Consider the following 10324-nt stretch of genomic DNA (forward strand, 5'->3'; position numbering starts at 1 on the left):
GTGGTGACGTGTTTTTGAAGCGTGCTCTGTGTACATACACGTACAATCACTCATACACATACAATCACGCATACACTCATTCACTCACGCAATCACTCATTCACTCATACACTCACTGATATACTCATATTCACACTTATGCAATCACTCATACACTCATGCATTCACTCACTCATACACAATCATACACATAAATCACTCATACAGTCACTCATACACTCGTACAATCATACAATCATTCACTCATACACTCACATTCACTCATATAATCATACACTCGTAATCATACACTCATTCATACAATCACTCCGACAATCATTCACTCATACAATCACTCATACACACACTCATGCAATCATTCACTCATCCAATCATTCACTCATATAATCATATACACTCATTCACTCATAATCATACACTCATACAATCACTCATACACTCATCATACACTCATACAATCACTCGTACGATAACTCACAAATTCGCACGCACTTCTACATAAACTCGTCACTCGCATATAAATCACACAGACACACTGCTCCTCACGATAACCAACAACAACAACAACCGCCATTCGCCACTCATTGGCGGTGACGTCACCACGACGCTTGTGCCAGGCCACGTGCACCTTGAGGCTACCACGTGAAGTGTCGAACGCCCGCTGGCAGGAGGTCACGGGGCAGCAGACCCAGCAGGTGCCACGGGTCGACTGACTGAGACGAGTGGCTGATGCACCACCTGTGCCCCCTACTGTGCCAACCCGCTGTGCTTTAGCCACCCGGCGCTCCGCTCGTTGTTGTGAGCGTCGCTCCTCCGCCCTCCGTTGCTGTTGGAGGGCGACTGCCTCCACACCCTTATACACGTATATACAGACACAAACAAAGATACCCCATATAGCCTTGACAGGCTGTAGGGGCAAGTGCTGTTCGCGAACTGCACACACAAAGACAAAGATCCCCCGTATAGCCTTTGGCAGGCTGTAGGGGCAAGTGCTGTTCGCGAACTGCACACACAAAGACAAAGATCCCCCGTATAGCCTTGACAGGCTGTAGGGGCAAGTGCTGTTAGCCCGGTCGCCTTTGTCTCTCCACCCTGTGGCGATGTTCACTACACACCGCTCCACCAGGTAACTAATTTGAGGCTGAGTCGACCTAGGGGAGGCCCTGGACCGTTTAGCACGGGTGGCTACGTACGGTGTGAAAGAAATACAGCACACAGAGACCCACAGAGACTCATAGAGACCCACACTCATAGAGACCTACAGAGACTCATAGAGACCCACACTCACAGAGACCCACAGAGACTCATAGAGACCCACACTCATAGAGACCTACAGAGACTCATAGAGACCCACAGAGACCCATAGAGAACCATACTCATAGAGACCCATACTCATAGAGACCTACAGAGATACATAGAGACCCTTACGAGAACATCTGTGTCAAAGAGCTTCACAGCTCTTCGGATTCCGCCACCACCCCCCTCCCCTCTCACCCCTCCCCCCTCCTCTCTCACCCCTCCCCTCTCACCCCCACCCCTCCCACCCCCTCCCCTCACTCCCCCACCCCTCTCACCCCTCCCCTCTCACCCCTCCCCTCTCACCCCTCCCACCCCTCCCCTCTAACCCCTCTCCCACCCCCCTCCCCCCACCCTCCCCCCTCCCTCCCCTCTCACCCCACCCCTCCCACCCCCTCCCCTCACTCCCCCACCCCTCCCACCCCCTCCCCTCACTCCCCCACCCCTCTCACCCCTCCCCTCTCACCCCTCCCCTCTCACCCCTCCCACCCCTCCCCTCTAACCCCTCCCCCACCCCCCTCCCCCTCCCCCCACCCCTCCCACCCCCTCCCCTCTCACCCCACCCCTCCCACCCCCTCCCCTCACTCCCCCACCCCTCCCACTCCCTCCCCTCTCACCCCCCCCCACACCCCTCCCCCCACGCCAGTGAGCGAGTCCTCGGGATCTGGAGGTAAAAATTCCCTCTAATCTGGCACCGGAACCGCGGTTGCTTCCCCGCCCGCCCCGCCCCCAAGCCCGCCGCCCGCGCATGCGCACTAGGGGTGGTAGTGGTGGTAGCTTCCACACGCTAGGCCTAGGACGCGTACGTGAACTCTCTCTTAGCTCTCTCTTGTCTCTCTCTCTCTTGTCTCTCTCTCTCTTGTCTCTCTCTCTCTTGTCTCTCTCTCTCTTGTCTCTCTCTCTCTTGTCTCTCTCTCTCTTGTCTCTCTCTCTTGTCTCTCTCTCTTGTCTCTCTCTCTTGTCTCTCTCTCTTGTCTCTCTCTCTTGTCTCTCTCTTGTCTCTCTCTCTTATCTCTCTCTTATCTCTCTATTAGCTCTCTCTTGTTTCTCTCTCTTGTCTCTCTCTTGTTTCTCTCTCTTGTCTCTCTCTTGTCTCTCTCTTAGCTCTCTCTTGTCTCTCTCTTGTCTCTCTCTTAGCTCTTTCTTGTCTCTCTCTTAGCTCTCTCTTATCTCTCTCTTGTCTCTCTCTTATCTCTCTCTTGTCTCTCTCTTATCTCTCTCTTAGCTCTCTCTCTTATCTCTCTCTTATCTCTCTATTAGCTCTCTCTCTTGTCTCTCTCTCTTGTCTCTCTCTTGTCTCTCTCTTGTCTCTCTCTTGTCTCTCTCTTAGCTCTCTCTTGTCTCTCTCTCTTGTCTCTCTCTTGTCTCTCTCTTAGCTCTCTCTTATCTCTGTCTTATCTCTCTCTTATCTCTCTCTTGTCTCTCTCTTATCTCTCTCTTGTCTCTCTCTCTCTTATCTCTCTCTTAGCTCTCTCTTGTCTCTCTCTTAGCTCTCTCTTGTCTCTCTCTTATCTCTCTCTTAGCGCTCTCTTGTCTCTCTCTTATCTCTCTCTTAGCTCTCTCTTGTCTCTCTCTTATCTCTCTCTTGTCTCTCTCTTGTCTCTCTCTTATCTCTCTCTTGTCTCTCTCTCTTGTCTCTCTCTTGTCTCTCTCTTGTCTCTCTCTTGTCTCTCTCTTGTCTCTCTCTTATCTCTCTCTTATCTCTGTCTTATCTCTCTCTTATCTCTCTCTTGTCTCTCTCTTATCTCTCTTGTCTCTCTCTTGTCTCTCTCTTGTCTCTCTTGTCTCTCTCTTGTCTCTCTCTTATCTCTCTCTCTTGTCTCTCTCTTAGCTCTCTCTTATCTCTGTCTTATCTCTCTCTTATCTCTCTCTTGTCTCTCTCTTATCTCTCTCTTGTCTCTCTCTCTTGTCTCTCTCTCTTGTCTCTCTCTTATCTCTCTCTCTTGTCTCTCTCTTGTTTCTCTCTTAGCTCTCTCTTGTCTCTCTCTTATCTCTCTCTTAGCTCTCTCTTGTCTCTCTCTTATCTCTCTCTTAGCTCTCTCTTGTCTCTCTCTTATCTCTCTCTTGTCTCTCTCTTGTCTCTCTCTTATCTCTCTCTTGTCTCTCTCTCTTGTCTCTCTCTTGTCTCTCTCTTGTCTCTCTCTTGTCTCTCTCTTGTCTCTCTCTTAGCTCTCTCTTGTCTCTCTTATCTCTCTCTTATCTCTGTCTTATCTCTCTCTTATCTCTCTCTTGTCTCTCTCTTATCTCTCTTGTCTCTCTCTTGTCTCTCTCTTGTCTCTCTTGTCTCTCTCTTATCTCTCTCTTAGCTCTCTCTTGTCTCTCTCTTATCTCTCTCTTGTCTCTCTCTTGTCTCTCTCTTTTGTCTCTGTGTTGTGTCTCTCTTATCTCTCTCTTAGCTCTCTCTTAGCTCTCTCTTGTCTCTCTCTTGTCTCTCTCTTGTCTCTCTCTTAGCTCTCTCTTGTCTCTCTCTTATCTCTCTCTTAGCTCTCTCTTAGCTCTCTCTTAGCTCTCTCTTGTCTCTCTCTTAGCTCTCTTATCTCTCTCTCTCGTCTATGCGTTAACTATCTCTATCTCTCGTTACCCCTAGTTACCATCTGTGGTTACCCCTAGTTACCATCTATAGTTACCCCTAGTTACCCCTAGTTACCATCTATAGTTACCCCTAGTTACCATCTGTAGTTACCTCTAGTTACCATCTGTAGTTACCATATGTAGTTACCCCTAGTTACCATCTGTAGTTACCCCTAGTTACCATCTGTAGTTACCATCTGTAGTTACCCCTAGTTACCATCTGTAGTTGCCCCTAGTTACCATCTGTAGTTACCCCCAGTTACCATCTGTGGTTACCCCTAGTTACCATCTATAGTTACCCCTAGTTACCATCTATAGTTACCCCTAGTTACCCTCTGTAGTTACCCCTAGTTACCAACTGTAGTTACCCCTAGTTACTATCTGTAGTTACCATCTATAGTTACCCCTAGTTACCCTCTATAGTTACCCCTAGTTACCATCTGTAGTTACCATCTATAGTTACCTCTAGTTACCATCTGTAGTTACCCCCAGTTACCATCTGTGGTTACCCCTAGTTACCATCTATAGTTACCCCTAGTTACCATTTGTGGTTACCCCTAGTTACCATCTGTAGTTACCATCTGTAGTTACCCCTAGTTACCATCTGTAGTTACCCCTAGTTACCATCTATAGTTACCCCTAGTTACCATCTGTAGTTACCATCTGTAGTTACCATCTATAGTTACCATCTATAGTTACCCTTAGTTACCATCTATAGTTACCATCTATAGTTACCCCTAGTTACCCCTAGTTACCCTCTATAGTTACCCCTAGTTACCATCTGTAGTTACCATCTATAGTTACCCTTAGTTACCCCTAGTTACCATCTATAGTTACCATCTATAGTTACCCTTAGTTACCCCTAGTTACCCTCTATAGTTACCATCTCTCTCTGTAATCCTCCCTCCACAGAGCCACCGTCTGGGAGCGTCTCGACAGCCCCAGGAATCGGAGCGACTCAACATCGGAATTATTATCATCATTGTTGTTATTGTTATCATCATTGAATTGTATTGTTGTTGTTATCATCATTGAATTGTTATCATTGTTATTGAATTGTTATCATTGTTATCGTTATTATTTTTATTATTTCATTGTCATTGTTATTATTTAATTTGTATCATTGTTATTGTTATCATTGATATTTAATTGTTATCATTGATATTTAATTGTTATTGTTATCATTTATATTGTTTAATTGTTATTGATATTATTTGTTATCATTGTTATCATTGTTATTATTTAATTTTTGTTATTGTTATCATTGATATTATTCAATTGTTATCATTGTTATATTTGTTGAAATTTCATTGGTATTATAATTGTTATTGTTATCATTGTTATTATTTCATTGTTATTGTTTAATTGTTATTGTTATAATTGTTGTTTCATTGTTATCATTGTTAGCTTCATTGGTATTATTATTTAATTATCATTGTTATCAACATTGTTGTTATTATTTCATTGTTATTGCTATTGTTGTTATTTCATTGTTTTCATTGTTATTATTTCATTGTTATAATTTGTTATTATTTCATTGTTATAATTTGTTATTATTTCATTGTTCTCATTGTTATTATTTCATTGTTATTTAATTGTTATTGTTATATTTGTTATTTCATTGTTATTGTTAGCTTCATTGGTATTATTTAATTATCATTGTTATGAACATTGTTGTTATTATTTCATTGTTATTGCTATTGTTGTTATTTATTGTTTTTATTGTTATTATTTCATTGTTATAATTTGTTATTATTTCATTGTTATCATTGTTATTATTTCATTGTTATCATTGTTATCATTGTTATTGTTATTATTTCATTGTTATCATTGTTATTATTTCATTGTTATTATTTGTTATTGTTACCGGTAACGTAGGAGCGCAAGCGGCGGCGATAAATGTAACGAAATTCGCATCGTTACAATTAGCGTACAACAATAATCGATAACTTATTTACTAATCTATTAACTTTAATAATAATCTATGAACTTTAATAATTAGAAAGTCATTGTCTTCTATAAACTCTTTAATAATAGTCTATTAACTATTTAATATTATATCTAATCTTATAAACTATTTAAAACTAATCTGTAATCTCAGCTATTTGATAACAGTTTATAATCTATAAACTATTCTCGAGTAATCTATGAACTATTTAATATCTATTATCCATAAACTAATAGCAATCTATAAGCTATTAAATAATCTATAAACTTTAATACTAATCTGTAATCTATAAACTATTTAATAGCAATCTATAAACTATTAAATAATCATCTGTAATCATCTATAAACTATTTAATAGCAATCTATAAACTATTAAATAATCATCTATAAACTATTTAATACTAATCTGTAATCTATAAACTATTTAACATTAACAACTTTAGGCTAATTGAATTAGGGGGTGGGTGACGCTATGACGTCATCTTTACGTCACGTGACTCGCCCGGTCTGGCCGGGGAGGGGCGGGGCCGCGTGGGGGGCGGGGCGGAGCTCGTTGCTGGCCCCGCCCCCGGAGCCGCCGGGCTCCTCCCCCCGCCACCGCCTCCACCAATCGGCGGCGTCGTCGTCGTCACAATCTCAGCACGAGGCGATCAAGGAGCGGGCCAAAGCGGTGACCTACTTCTACAAGCAATCAGCAGTAGACACAGCGAGATACAAGGTGATACACTATACACTACTATAGTATACACTACTATACACTATACACTACTATAATATACTACTATACACTATACACTACTTCTACAAACAATCAGCAGTGGACACAGCGAGATACAAGGTGATACACTATACACTACTATACACTATACACTACTATAATATACACTATAATATACTACTATACACTATACACTATAATATACACTATAATATACACTATAATATACTACTATACACTATACACTACTTCTACAAACAATCAGCAGTAGACACAGCGAGATACAAGGTGATACACTATACACTACTATAGTATACACTACTATACACTATACACTACTATAATATACTACTATACACTATACACTACTTCTACAAACAATCAGCAGTGGACACAGCGAGATACAAGGTGATACACTATACACTACTATACACTATACACTACTATAATATACACTATAATATACTACTATACACTATACACTATAATATACACTATAATATACTACTATACACTATACACTACTTCTACAAACAATCAGCAGTAGACACAGCGAGATACAAGGTGATACACTATACACTACTATACACTATACACTACTATAATATACACTATAATATACTACTATACACTATACACTACTTCTACAAACAGTCAGCAGTAGACACAGCGAGATACAAGGTGATACACTATACACTACTATACACTATACACTACTATAATATACTACTATACACTACTATACACTATACACTACTTCTACAAGCAATCAGCAGTAGACACAGCGAGATACAAGGTGATACACTATACACTAGTATACACTATAATATACACTATACACTACTATAGTATACACTATACACTACTATACACTATAATATACTACTATACACTATACACTATAATATACTATACACTACTATATACTACTATACACTATACACTACTATAATATACACTATAATATACTACTATACACTACTATACACTATACACTACTTCTACAAACAATCAGCAGTGGACACAGCGAGATACAAGGTGATACACTATACACTACTATACACTATACACTACTATAATATACACTATAATATACTACTATACACTATACACTATAATATACACTATAATATACTACTATACACTATACACTACTTCTACAAACAGTCAGCAGTAGACACAGCGAGATACAAGGTGATACACTATACACTACTATACACTATACACTACTATAATATACTACTATACACTACTATACACTATACACTACTTCTACAAGCAATCAGCAGTAGACACAGCGAGATACAAGGTGATACACTATACACTAGTATACACTATAATATACACTATACACTACTATAGTATACACTATACACTACTATACACTATAATATACTACTATACACTATACACTATAATATACTATACACTACTATATACTACTATACACTATACACTACTATAATATACACTATAATATACTACTATACACTACTATACACTATACACTACTTCTACAAACAATCAGCAGTGGACACAGCGAGATACAAGGTGATACACTATACACTACTATACACTATACACTACTATAATATACACTATAATATACTACTATACACTATACACTATAATATACACTATAATATACTACTATACACTACTATAATATACACTATAATATACTACTATACACTACTATAATATACACTATAATATACTACTATACACTATACACTACTTCTACAAACAATCAGCAGTAGACACAGCGAGATACAAGGTGATACACTATACACTACTATAATATACACTATATACTACTATAATATACACTATACACTACTATAATATACTACTATATACTACTATACACTATACACTACTATAGTATACACTATACACTACTATAATATACACTATAATATACACTATAATATACTACTATACACTATACACTACTATAATATACACTATAATATACTACTATACACTACTATAATATACACTATAATATACTACTATATACTACTATACACTATTATAATATACACTATAATATACTACTATACACTATACACTACTATAATATACACTATAATATACTACTATACACTACTATAATATACACTATAATATACTACTATACACTACTATAATATACTACTATAATATACTACTATACACTATACACTACTTCTACAAACAGTCAGCAGTAGACACAGCGAGATACAAGGTGATACACTATACACTACTATAATATACACTACTATAATATACTACTATACACTATACACTACTATAATATACACTATAATATACTACTATACACTACTATAATATACACTATAATATACTACTATACACTATACACTATAATATACACTATAATATACTACTATATACTACTTCTACAAACAATCAGCAGTAGACACAGCGAGATACAAGGTGATACACTATACACTACTATAATATACACTACAAACAATCAGCAGTAGACACAGCGAGATACAAGGTGATACACTATACACTACTATAATATACACTATAATATACACTATAATATACACTATACACTACTATAGTATACACTATACACTACTATACACTATACACTACTATAATATACACTATACACTACTATACACTATACACTACTTCTACAAACAATCAGCAGTAGACACAGCGAGATACAAGGTGATACACTATACACTACTATACACTATACACTACTATAATATACTACTATACACTACTATACACTATACACTACTTCTACAAACAATCAGCAGTAGACACAGCGAGATACAAGGTGATACACTATACACTACTATACACTATAATATACACTACTATAATATACACTATAATATACTACTATACACTATACACTACTATAATATACTACTATAATATACTACTATATACTACTATACACTACTATAATATACACTATAATATACTACTACACTACTATAATATACACTACTATACACTATAATATACACTACTATACACTATACACTACTTCTACAAGCAATCAGCAGTGGACACAGCGAGATACAAGGTGATACACTATACACTACTATAATATACACTATATACTACTATAATATACACTATACACTACTATAATATACACTATATACTACTATAATATACACTATACACTACTATAATATACTACTATATACTACTATACACTACTATAATATACACTATACACTACTATAATATACTACTATACACTACTATAATATACACTATATACTACTATACACTATAATATACTACTATACACTATACACTACTATAATATACACTACAATATACTACTATATACTACTATACACTACTATACACTACTATAATATACACTACAATATACTACTATACACTATTATAATATACACTATAATATACACTATAATATACTACTATATACTACTATACACTATACACTATAATATACTACTATACACTATACACTACTATAATATACACTATAATATACTACTATATACTACTACACTACTATAATATAAACTATAATATACTACTATACACTACTATAATATACACTATAATATACTACTATACACTACACTATACACTACTATAATATACACTATAATATACTACTATACACTACTATACACTATACACTACTTCTACAAACAATCAGCAGTAGACACAGCGAGATACAAGATGATACACTATACACTACTATAATATACACTATATACTACTATAATATACACTATACACTACTATAATATACTACTATATACTACTAT

The 10324-nt window shown here is 37.2% G+C and overlaps 1 protein-coding gene across 1 annotated transcript in view; it reads left to right on the forward strand.

Moving 5' to 3' along the window:
- Positions 1–2018: 2018 nt before the first annotated feature.
- LOC116937490 (branched-chain alpha-ketoacid dehydrogenase kinase-like) overlaps positions 2019–10324 on the forward strand; it is a 61221-nt gene continuing 52915 nt past the window's right edge. Inside the window, exons 1-2 of the transcript XR_012930561.1 lie at positions 2019–2098; positions 4780–6533. The gene's annotated coding sequence lies outside the window, so the exon portion shown is untranslated. The remainder of the gene's footprint in view (positions 2099–4779; positions 6534–10324) is intronic.

This window comes from Petromyzon marinus, chromosome 72, assembly GCF_048934315.1.
Source record: "Petromyzon marinus isolate PM22_M1 ecotype Great Lakes invasive population chromosome 72, UKy_Petmar_22M1.pri1.0, whole genome shotgun sequence".
Lineage (NCBI taxonomy): Eukaryota > Metazoa > Chordata > Hyperoartia > Petromyzontiformes > Petromyzontidae > Petromyzon > Petromyzon marinus.